Source organism: Polistes dominula, unplaced genomic scaffold, assembly GCF_049000335.1.
Source record: "Polistes dominula isolate Pdom_NZ unplaced genomic scaffold, Pdom_raw_medaka contig_26, whole genome shotgun sequence".
Taxonomy (NCBI): domain Eukaryota; kingdom Metazoa; phylum Arthropoda; class Insecta; order Hymenoptera; family Vespidae; genus Polistes; species Polistes dominula.
The window spans coordinates 615,245-628,110 of NW_028300939.1; the positions used below are offsets into that span (position 1 = coordinate 615,245).

The window sequence follows — 12,866 nt, forward strand, 5'->3', positions numbered from 1 at the left end:
CACACTACCTAATACGCACACACAGGTGTAAAGTACATCGTGCAATCACTAGCACAATAACAGCCGCCAATAGGGGAAAAAACTAAAACTAAACCCACGCTAACTGTTTCTCACCTATACGTGTAACACCTGGGCACACGCATAGATGAGAACGCAGAAAGTATGGGGGGAGAAACGGGAGATTAGTATATTAGAAGCTGAAAATCCTGATCTAAAAAATATGATTAACACATATATAAATATATCAAAAGATTTTAATAAAAATTCATCTAAGCGACTAAGGACTCTACAAGTCATTTGGTGAATAATGACTTAAACAAGCGAATGAAAAAAAAAGTTACCCCATATGAAACAATTATAGCTTCGAGGTAAGGTTGTATTAAAAGACTCTACAATAATGATGGATATTTTTTGCAAACCTCGGACGACTCCTTTCATTAAGTTGGCTGTTCTAATGAAAGAACTGGGCTTTGAGCCACCACTTAACTGCCAAAGTCTATCCGTCGCGAATAAGTTTGTCTTCTTGCTCATTTATTTAAAATATCAAAGTATTGATATATCAAAATTAATTTCGATTAGATAAACTATGTACGTAGCAATGCATGTAAGACATTTATTACATGCTTTTATAAACGTAATAAAAAAGAGAGTGCATTTATTAATTGCATTATGAATTAAATGAATTTAACCGATGAGACAAGAAAACCTATCCTGAACTAATAATAAAACATACAATAAAACATATAATAAAATATACAATTTTCATGAGTAACTCCTAAAAAGGAATTACTCATGTGCTCGTCAATAATTTATTTAAATAATTACAACCAGTAACTCGTGCCGATTTGGACCTTTCATCCTCGGCATGATTGAGCACTGGAGGGACTTTAAATAAAAACTCACGGTTTAAGAAGTTCTGCGATGGCTCCAAAACACTCCTACTTCGCAGCAAGTATTGTAGTCTGACCATGGAAGACGATACTCGATTTGCCATTGAAGAAGATCCATCGAAGATCCATCGAAGAATTCATCCAACATCTTTGAAAGGAAGAGAATCCATGGTTATATCTGTAAAATAAAATAAAACAATACGATAAGTTATCTAGAATATTATCCAAAATCATATAAAATAAAATCGAATAAAATGTAAATAAAAATGAATACTTACAATGCATTCCAAGGAGATGCAGCTCTATTGCACCATGGTGATGCACCTCGCGTGAATCTAAAAACGCGGTATGAACGAAAATAAGAAACTATAGATGAGTTTCTTATCGCGAAACCGATATTTTATTATACGACGAACAACACTGACTCTAATTCGCGTTTGATTTTAATTTATTACTCGCCCGATCACTGATTCTAAACTGCACTAATTCAAAGACTGCATTGCACGCAGTTTGATAATACCACCATAAACACTGCACATATTGCTTCGCGCACTATTGCAATCTGAAACTGAAATAAAAAACAATACTATTAATATCATTACTATTACAGATAATCATTAAAATTTTTGAGGAATTATTTAATACAAAAATATACTCACTTTAAATCTTTATTGATGAATACACAATGGGTCTCCTATCCTTAGGATAATGATGACAATGCCCAAATAATGACTATAAAACATATATAATAATAAATGCAATTAATTCAATTAACACTAGATTTATGGACCGAGCAAATGTGATTCATTTCAAACTTTTTTGTTACATATATATAAAATAGAAATATTTCAATTAATTGTAATTTAATAAAATTTAAATTTAATTACTTTTAAAATAGAATATTTTTTAAAAATATATATTAATTTTTAATGCTGTAATGAAATATGCATAAATATTAATTCCTCTCCTCTACCAACTTTTTCATTTAAACAATGTTTGTAAATTTTTAAAAAAATAGTGAACAAAACAATAGTGAACAAATCTAGTGTTAAACGAATTTCTAAATGAATTTAATTAATAAAATGTGAATACCATTCCAACGATGATCTGAAACACAAATAAAAACAAAATAATATAAATTGTTGTTATATAAAAATTATTATAGTTATTGAGAAAATGTTTAATAGAAAAATATACTCACTTTGATGGATGCAGGATGAATGCAGGATGGGTATCCTACCCTTAGGATGACGATGAACACACGTTTAAACTTAATAAAAGAAACTTGCGAGTTTCTTAACCGAGCAAACGAAACTTTAACATGCGACGATCAACACTGAATCTACTTGTCGACTTTTTTATATTTTATTTTAACACGATGCAACACACGAGAACCTCATTGCCTACGCGCTCGATTGCAATGATTTTCTGAAACAGAAAAAGAAAAAGAACAATTAAGATCATTGTTGTAATAAAAATCAATTGAAATTATCATAGAAATGTTTGATAGTAAAATATACTTACTTTTAGTCTTCGTTGATGACTGCAGGATGGGTATCCTACTCTTAGGATGACGATGTATAAAATAAAATTAAATAAAAAGTCTGAAAAGCTGAAACATACTAAAGACTATATTACAATATTTCCTGTAAATCATTTCTGAAGGCAGGGCACACATTAAAACCATTGAATATTTTTGATAGAATGGTATTCAAGTTATTAAATATTTGTAAAATTGATCAAAGTATGTAATGTTAGTATAAATATTAATTAAAAATCTTTAAAGTTGTCTAAATAAAACAGTAATTGTATCAGCAAACGCAATAAAGAGTAACATAAAAAATAAACCAGTTTTTATACCATTCTATGCAATGAAAAGCTTTTTAAACTATTAAAATCAAAATGATAACGTTAGAAATAAAATTATTAAATAATTTAATACGTCTCTTTTTCGTTTATGTTGTCTCGTCGAAGGATAGAAAACGAATACGAGATACGTTGCTACGTAACCTTGGTAGAGGAGATCTTGGGAATGTCGAACGCTCGGCTATTATACCTATGTTATCGGCTGTTTACGTTTTGTCGTCGACTCGAGAAATACCTACAAATATAAATACACATTTATATAGTAGCTTATATGTCGAGTGTATTGTTTTCTTATTCTTCCTCTCTCTCTCACACTCCTTCTCTCTCACTCATTCTGTAGTATTTCTATATGCTTATATGCTTATACTTAAAAAATATAATGCTCACCTCGCCGTATATGGAGTAGATAAAAAAAGTTGCCACAAGATTAAAAGGTTAGTGAATTCGTGTTGCAACTCTCCCCATGCTCAGAAAGCTAAAAAAAAAGTAAAATATGAAAAAACTCACGTATCAAAATTATGCATGTAGTATGCATTTGATATATAACATTCGTTATATATCATTTAATATATAACAGGAAGGTGTACATTAAAATATTAATTGAAACAATTACCTGAAATTAACGGGATAACCAAATCCGCTGCAACAAGTATACAGATCGCAGATTAAAAAATTCGAAAGATTCGCCATATTGCAGTGCATAAAGCAGGCGCGTAAGACTGGCGCGAAAATACTGCATGCGCGAAAATGATGCGCAGTATGTCTTCCTTCCACCTATATTAAAGAAAAATTTTGAATGATTAAAAATACAATATAGAAGCATAAAAATTGTCAAAATATACTCAAAAAATCAAAATTGATCCTTATATCCTTTATATATTATAATAGAAAGGTGTAAACCTTACAAAATATCTATTAATTACCTGATCTTAACGGGACGATGACACACCGATGTGTTCTCCACGAAAGACGCCATGAAACTGAAGAATTCGGACGAAAGCTTGGCCGTGATTGGCTAATTCATTTTTTTGAACAAGAAAAGGGTCATCACGGCTTCTTACACGGACAGAATCTGACCTTCCTCATGACCACGCTGGTCAAACTACATATGATAATTTATTTATTAAATAAATTAAAAATCATTTCTATTTTTCTAATAAATGTACACAATACTTAAAAATATTCTAAAAATAATGAATAGAATAAAGACAATGTAGACATTAAGAGATCTTTGTCGTTTTGCACAAATAAACAAAATCGTATAGAAGACAATTGTCGATAGAAAAATGTCTAATATGAAATGCAGCATATGAAAGAATAAATTCCCAAAATCTGTAACGATAAAGAATCCTCACAATTGAAATACTTTCACAGATGCATAATTGTTTTAAAAATATTTACAATAACGTCTATACACGATTCACACACGAAGATTATTCCACATGATTTTCTATGCTATAAGATACTACATTCTCTTTATTCTATTCATTATTTTTAGAATAATTATAAATAACGTGTACATTTTATTTGTAATCGAAAAAAGAAACACAAATTTATAACATATCAAAATTGTTTTCTATTTAATGTATGTTAAAACATATGAAATGTTTAAACCAATGTATATGCACAGAAACAATCTGAAATGCAATTAGAGAATATTAGAATGATAAAATAATTGTTAAATAATTAATATAAGTGCATTTTGTTATCTAATAACTTATTACATATGATCTATGTACCTTTCCCTTCAAGATTCACCTTTTAACTGAGACATTATCCTCTATAAAAATACTTTTATTTCAATTTTGTTTAGGTTATTATATTGTGAGATAGTAGAAACCTGCTTTAAAAAATAAAATATGCATTATAACAAAAATAATTTTATCCTGAAATTAAATAAAATAAATATTACAATAAAAGATTTCTTGTTTTATCGGTGTAATGCCTGTAACATTATAAAAGTTATTAAAAAACATTATAAGGTAATTAGTTTCTGGAGATGAAATGGATAGAAGGAGCCAAGGAAAGGAATAAAAATATGTTCATTGGAAAATTACAGAAACTAATTACAATTATAATGTTTATGGTAAGCGGTCTTTGGCTGGATTTTATTTGCAATGAAATGTAAAACATATCAAAATATGTTAAACATTACATGGAAAGTAAAATACCATTGCCCAGGTCTAACCACGAGGAGGTAACCGCTTCTGAAGACCCAAGAGGGATGTGCATCCTAAAGATGCTCACATCCGAATATAATTCAAAGGAATGAATCTAACTCTTAGGCCCCACCATAAGAGTACCATTCAAAAAATCGTTAAAATTATTATCGAAAATACCAGAGAAAAATTTCAATATTAAAAAATACAAAATGAAAGACAAGGAGAGTAATTTGAAAAGAAATTCAATAAAATCATCGATGATACTTAAAACTAACACACCCTAAAATAACTTCAACTTATAGAAATACAATCTATATACATTTATATACATAATTTTCAATCTCCATAAAATAAAGTATAATAATTAAAAGGAGTATACAATTATAAGTTGTACCATGGAATCTATAAATAAAGAAAATACATTAAAAATAATGATCACACATGTGCAATGCTACAAAGAGAATTATATAAAGATACAAATTTTCATTTTATTTATACAAATAATTATTTTATACTATCTTACATTACCAAGTCCACTTCTTGTTCCTTTTTGGTCCTCCTTTGGTCCACCTGTGGTCGTTTCCTTACCATAGTCCAATCTGCAACAGAAAACAAAGGGATAAAAAAGAGTTAAAACATAAAAGGGATAGGAAAAAAGGGGGGATGGGTATAACTTTTAAAGCGGAACTTTTCACGATTTTTTTTTAAAGTGGTTTCCCCCCGATTGGACTAGTCCACTGACTCTAAATTTAGGAGAAACCTACACTAAATGTTCAGTCCAACACCGTATACTATTGCGAACTTACAGAAATGAATCCTTGGGTCCGTCTAACAATTAGCGGAAGATGCCTTCCCTTACAATGAAGCTTCAGTTTCCCATGCTAAATGCATATCTATCAATGCATATCAAAAAGCCAAAAAAGAAAAAAAGAAAAAAAAAGGACGGTAGTTCCAGCTTAAAAGTTAAATGAACATGATTCTATCCTTGGGAGTAAGATAGAATCATGGCTCGCGTGGGCAGGGTCGCATCCCTGAAGTAAATTCTTTATTGTAAATGGTACCACCCTTTACGAACAAAAAATTTACCCGCTACCCATTAAACCGCTTCTGAAACAGAAATTTTAATGAATATTAATACAATTTTATTTGCAATGTAATTAATTGGAGTATTTTATATTACCTTCCAGTCCAGGAACGCATTCAAGTTGAAGACAACCATCTGATAAACTGAAAAAATAAATTCAAAATAAAATGATTTTCTATTCAAAGTACGTTAATGTGTATGTAACGTTTAAACCAATGTATATGCGTTGAAATAATCTGAAATACAATTAGCGTGTATTAGAATAATGAAATAATTGTTAAACAATCGATAGAAGTATCGATTATTATTTAAAAGTACGGAATATATTTTCGGAGTACCTTCCTCTTCGAAATGCACTAATAGACTGAGCTGTTGTTCTCTAAAACAAAACATTGATTAGAAAGTTGTTTATATGACTTCATATATGTTGATCATGTGTGCAACGGTAATTAAAATTCTAATAAAGAAAATTCAATATTATAACGTACAGATTTTATTATTTTATCTATTCTAACGTAATTATTTTATTGTTCCTGCGCAGTGATGACTTCAAGTGTTTAATTGTCCTGTAATATAAGTACAGTGTATAAGAATATAATATTAATTATTAATTAATCGATAGAAGTATTAATTATTGTTTAAAAGTACGAGATATATTATTGGAGTACCTTCCTCTTCGAAATTCACTTGCAGACTGACCCATTGTTCTCTAAAACAAAACATTAATTAGAAAGTTGTTTATGATTTTTCTTATGTTGATTATTTCTGCAACGGTAATAATAATTCTAATAATGACAATTCAAGATTATAACGTACAGATTTTATTATTTTATCTATTCTAACGTAATTATTTTATTGTTCCTGCGCAGTGATGACTTCAAGTGTTTAATTGTCCTGTAATATAAGTACAGTGTATAAGAATATTATATTAATAGTTAATTAATCGATAGAAGTATTAATTATTGTTTAAAAGTACGAGATATATTTTTGGAGTACCTTCCTCTTCGAATTTCACTTGCAGACTGACCCATTGTTCTCTAAAACAAAACATTAATTAGAAAGTTGTTTATGATTTTTCTTATGTTGATTATTTCTGCAACGGTAATAATAATTCTAATAATGACAATTCAAGATTATAACGTTCGGATTTAAACATTATTTTTATTCTAATGTGATTAATTTATTGTTCATGCGCAGTGATGACTTCGAGTGTTTAATTGTCCTGTAATATAAGTACAGTGTATAAGAATATTATATTAATTGTTAATTAATCGATAGAAGTGTCGATTATTGTTTAAAAGTACGAGATAAATTATTGGAGTACCTTCTTCTTCGAAATGCACTAATAGACTGAGCTGTTGTTCTCTAAAACAAAACATTGATTAGAAAGTTGTTTATGATTTTTCTTATGTTGATTATTTCTGCAACGGTAATAATAATTCTAATAATGACAATTCAAGATTATAACGTTCGGATTTAAACATTATTTTTATTCTAATGTGATTAATTTATTGTTCATGCGCAGTGATGACTTCAAGTGTTTAATTGTCCTGTAATATAAGTACAGTGTATAAGAATATTATATTAATTGTTAATTAATCGATAGAAGTGTTGATTATTGTTTAAAAGTACGAGATAAATTATTGGAGTACCTTCTTCTTCGAAATGCACTAATAGACTGAGCTGTTGTTCTCTAAAACAAAACATTGATTAGAAAGTTGTTTATGATTTTTCTTATGTTGATTATTTCTGCAACGGTAATAATAATTCTAATAATGACAATTCAAGATTATAACGTTCGAATTTAAACATTATTTTTATTCTAATGTGATTAATTTATTGTTCATGCGCAGTGATGACTTCGAGTGTTTAATTGTCCTGTAATATAAGTACAATGTATAAGAATATTATATTAATTGTTAATTAATCGATAGAAGTGTCGATTATTGTTTAAAAGTATGAGATAAATTATTGGAGTACCTTCTTCTTCGAAATGCACTAATAGACTGAGCTGTTGTTCTCTAAAACAAAACATTGATTAGAAAGTTGTTTATGATTTTTCTTATGTTGATTATTTCTGCAACGGTAATTAAAATTCTAATAAAGAAAATTCAATATTATAACGTACAGATCTTATTATTTTATCTATTCTAACGTAATTATTTTATTGTTCCTGCGCAGTGATGACTTCAAGTGTTTAATTGTCCTGTAATATAAGTACAGTGTATAAGAATATTATATTAATAGTTAATTAATCGATAGAAGTATTAATTATTGTTTAAAAGTACGAGATATATTATTGGAGTACCTTCCTCTTCGAAATTCACTTGCAAACTGACCCATTGTTCTCTAAAACAAAACATTAATTAGAAAGTTGTTTATGATTTTTCTTATGTTGATTATTTCTGCAACGGTAATAATAATTCTAATAATGACAATTCAAGATTATAACGTTCGAATTTAAACATTATTTTTATTCTAATGTGATTAATTTATTGTTCATGCGCAGTGATGACTTCGAGTGTTTAATTGTCCTGTAATATAAGTACAATGTATAAGAATATTATATTAATTGTTAATTAATCGATAGAAGTGTCGATTATTGTTTAAAAGTATGAGATAAATTATTGGAGTACCTTCTTCTTCGAAATGCACTAATAGACTGAGCTGTTGTTCTCTAAAACAAAACATTGATTAGAAAGTTGTTTATGATTTTTCTTATGTTGATTATTTCTGCAACGGTAATTAAAATTCTAATAAAGAAAATTCAATATTATAACGTACAGATCTTATTATTTTATCTATTCTAACGTAATTATTTTATTGTTCCTGCGCAGTGATGACTTCAAGTGTTTAATTGTCCTGTAATATAAGTACAGTGTATAAGAATATTATATTAATAGTTAATTAATCGATAGAAGTATTAATTATTGTTTAAAAGTACGAGATATATTATTGGAGTACCTTCCTCTTCGAAATTCACTTGCAAACTGACCCATTGTTCTCTAAAACAAAACATTAATTAGAAAGTTGTTTATGATTTTTCTTATGTTGATTATTTCTGCAACGGTAATAATAATTCTAATAATGACAATTCAAGATTATAACGTTCGAATTTAAACATTATTTTTATTCTAATGTGATTAATTTATTGTTCATGCGCAGTGATGACTTCGAGTGTTTAATTGTCCTGTAATATAAGTACAGTGTATAAGAATATTATATTAATTGTTAATTAATCGATAGAAGTGTTGATTATTGTTTAAAAGTACGAGATAAATTATTGGAGTACCTTCTTCTTCGAAATGCACTAATAGACTGAGCTGTTGTTCTCTAAAACAAAACATTGATTAGAAAGTTGTTTATGATTTTTCTTATGTTGATTATTTCTGCAACGGTAATAATAATTCTAATAATGACAATTCAAGATTATAACGTTCGGATTTAAACATTATTTTTATTCTAATGTGATTAATTTATTGTTCATGCGCAGTGATGACTTCGAGTGTTTAATTGTCCTGTAATATAAGTACAGTGTATAAGAATATTATATTAATTGTTAATTAATCGATAGAAGTGTTGATTATTGTTTAAAAGTACGAGATAAATTATTGGAGTACCTTCTTCTTCGAAATGCACTAATAGACTGAGCTGTTGTTCTCTAAAACAAAACATTGATTAGAAAGTTGTTTATGATTTTTCTTATGTTGATTATTTCTGCAACGATAATTAAAATTCTAATAAAGAAAATTCAATATTATAACGTACAGATTTTATTATTTTATCTATTCTAACGTAATTATTTTATTGTTCCTGCGCAGTGATGACTTCGAGTGTTTAATTGTCCTGTAATATAAGTACAGTGTATAAGAATATTATAATAATTGTTAATTAATCGATAGAAGTATTAATAATTGTTTAAAAGTGTGAAATATATTTTCGGAGTTCCTTCCTCTTCGAAATTTATTTATAGACTGAGCCGTTCATTAGAATGATAAAATAATTGTTAAATAATTAATATAAGTGCATATTGTTATCTAATAACTTATTACATATGATCTATGTACCTTTCCCTTCAAGATTCACCTTTTAACTGAGACATTATCCTCTATAAAAATGCTTTTATTCAATGTTGGTTATGTTGTTTTCCAAATGTTGCCCATGTATGTAACAAAATAAAACATTCCAATTAAACAGAGATTAACATTATAACTCTCTACATGTTATTACTATTTTTATTAAATACACATGTAACTTGTAATCATTATAAAAATAATGAATACAATAAAAAGAGTGCATAATATAAACATTATCTCATTGCTCACGAGAAAATAATCATGTAGAACAGAAATCTTGTCAAAGAAATTTGTAAAACAATTGACAATCTATCGCTTGCCAACAATAGAAAAGTCCCTATAATTTGTTTCTTTAACGTAAAAACTCGCCTTTATGATAAAGATTTAATTTTATACGTGTGGCAAGCGATAGATTGTCAATTGTTTGACAAATTTCTTTGAAAAAGTTTCTCTTCTACATGATTATTTTCTCGTATGCAATGAGATAATGTTCTTATTATGTATTCTTTTTTTATTTTATTCATTATTTTTGTAATGTTTACAATTAAAGTGTGTAAAGTCTTGTGAAGAGTGAAAAGAGTGTAAAAATAAGAGAATTAAAATCTGAAATTCTGTTTATTTCGAATGTTATTTGCGTTTCATATATGGGCAGATTTGGAAAATAACCTAAACAAAATTGAAATAAAAGTATTTTTATAGAGGATAATGTCTCAGTTAAAAGGTGAATCTTGAAGGGAAAGGTACATAGATCATATGTAATAAGTTATTAGATAACAAAATGCACTTATATTAATTATTTAACAATTATTTTATCATTCTAATATTCTCTAATTGCATTTCAGATTGTTTCTGTGCATATACATTGGTTTAAACATTTCATATGTTTTAACATACATTAAATAGAAAACAATTTTGATATGTTATAAATTTGTGTTTCTTTTTTCGATTACAAATAAAATGTACACGTTATTTATAATTATTCTAAAAATAATGAATAGAATAAAGAGAATGTAGTATCTTATAGCATAGAAAATCATGTGGAATAATCTTCGTGTGTGAATCGTGTATAGACGTTATTGTAAATATTTTTAAAACAATTATGCATCTGTGAAAGTATTTCAATTGTGAGGATTCTTTATCGTTACAGATTTTGGGAATTTATTCTTTCATATGCTGCATTTCATATTAGACATTTTTCTATCGACAATTGTCTTCTATACGATTTTGTTTATTTGTGCAAAACGACAAAGATCTCTTAATGTCTACATTGTCTTTATTCTATTCATTATTTTTAGAATATTTTTAAGTATTGTGTACATTTATTAGAAAAATAGAAATGATTTTTAATTTATTTAATAAATAAATTATCATATGTAGTTTGACCAGCGTGGTCATGAGGAAGGTCAGATTCTGTCCGTGTAAGAAGCCGTGATGACCCTTTTCTTGTTCAAAAAAATGAATTAGCCAATCACGGCCAAGCTTTCGTCCGAATTCTTCAGTTTCATGGCGTCTTTCGTGGAGAACACATCGGTGTGTCATCGTCCCGTTAAGATCAGGTAATTAATAGATATTTTGTAAGGTTTACACCTTTCTATTATAATATATAAAGGATATAAGGATCAATTTTGATTTTTTGAGTATATTTTGACAATTTTTATGCTTCTATATTGTATTTTTAATCATTCAAAATTTTTCTTTAATATAGGTGGAAGGAAGACATACTGCGCATCATTTTCGCGCATGCAGTATTTTCGCGCCAGTCTTACGCGCCTGCTTTATGCACTGCAATATGGCGAATCTTTCGAATTTTTTAATCTGCGATCTGTATACTTGTTGCAGCGGATTTGGTTATCCCGTTAATTTCAGGTAATTGTTTCAATTAATATTTTAATGTACACCTTCCTGTTATATATTAAATGATATATAACGAATGTTATATATCAAATGCATACTACATGCATAATTTTGATACGTGAGTTTTTTCATATTTTACTTTTTTTTTAGCTTTCTGAGCATGGGGAGAGTTGCAACACGAATTCACTAACCTTTTAATCTTGTGGCAACTTTTTTTATCTACTCCATATACGGCGAGGTGAGCATTATATTTTTTAAGTATAAGCATATAAGCATATAGAAATACTACAGAATGAGTGAGAGAGAAGGAGTGTGAGAGAGAGAGGAAGAATAAGAAAACAATACACTCGACATATAAGCTACTATATAAATGTGTATTTATATTTGTAGGTATTTCTCGAGTCGACGACAAAACGTAAACAGCCGATAACATAGGTATAATAGCCGAGCGTTCGACATTCCCAAGATCTCCTCTACCAAGGTTACGTAGCAACGTATCTCGTATTCGTTTTCTATCCTTCGACGAGACAACATAAACGAAAAAGAGACGTATTAAATTATTTAATAATTTTATTTCTAACGTTATCATTTTGATTTTAATAGTTTAAAAAGCTTTTCATTGCATAGAATGGTATAAAAACTGGTTTATTTTTTATGTTACTCTTTATTGCGTTTGCTGATACAATTACTGTTTTATTTAGACAACTTTAAAGATTTTTAATTAATATTTATACTAACATTACATACTTTGATCAATTTTACAAATATTTAATAACTTGAATACCATTCTATCAAAAATATTCAATGGTTTTAATGTGTGCCCTGCCTTCAGAAATGATTTACAGGAAATATTGTAATATAGTCTTTAGTATGTTTCAGCTTTTCAGACTTTTTATTTAATTTTATTTTATACATCGTCATCCTAAGAGTAGGA

At 28.1% G+C, this 12,866-nt stretch overlaps 2 long non-coding RNA genes across 2 annotated transcripts; one reads left to right on the plus strand and one right to left on the minus strand.

Annotated features, from left to right (window-relative positions):
- Positions 1–2,464: 2,464 nt before the first annotated feature.
- Positions 2,465–4,389, minus strand: LOC149032851 (uncharacterized). The gene is made up of 4 exons (XR_016176190.1): positions 3,680–4,389; positions 3,370–3,530; positions 3,144–3,231; positions 2,465–2,991 (listed from the first exon to the last, which is right to left on the minus strand). It is a non-coding gene; the product is annotated as an uncharacterized LOC149032851 (long non-coding RNA).
- A 6,535-nt stretch (positions 4,390–10,924) lies between these two features.
- Positions 10,925–12,846, plus strand: LOC149032852 (uncharacterized). The gene is made up of 4 exons (XR_016176191.1): positions 10,925–11,634; positions 11,784–11,944; positions 12,083–12,170; positions 12,323–12,846. It is a non-coding gene; the product is annotated as an uncharacterized LOC149032852 (long non-coding RNA).
- Positions 12,847–12,866: the final 20 nt, after the last annotated feature.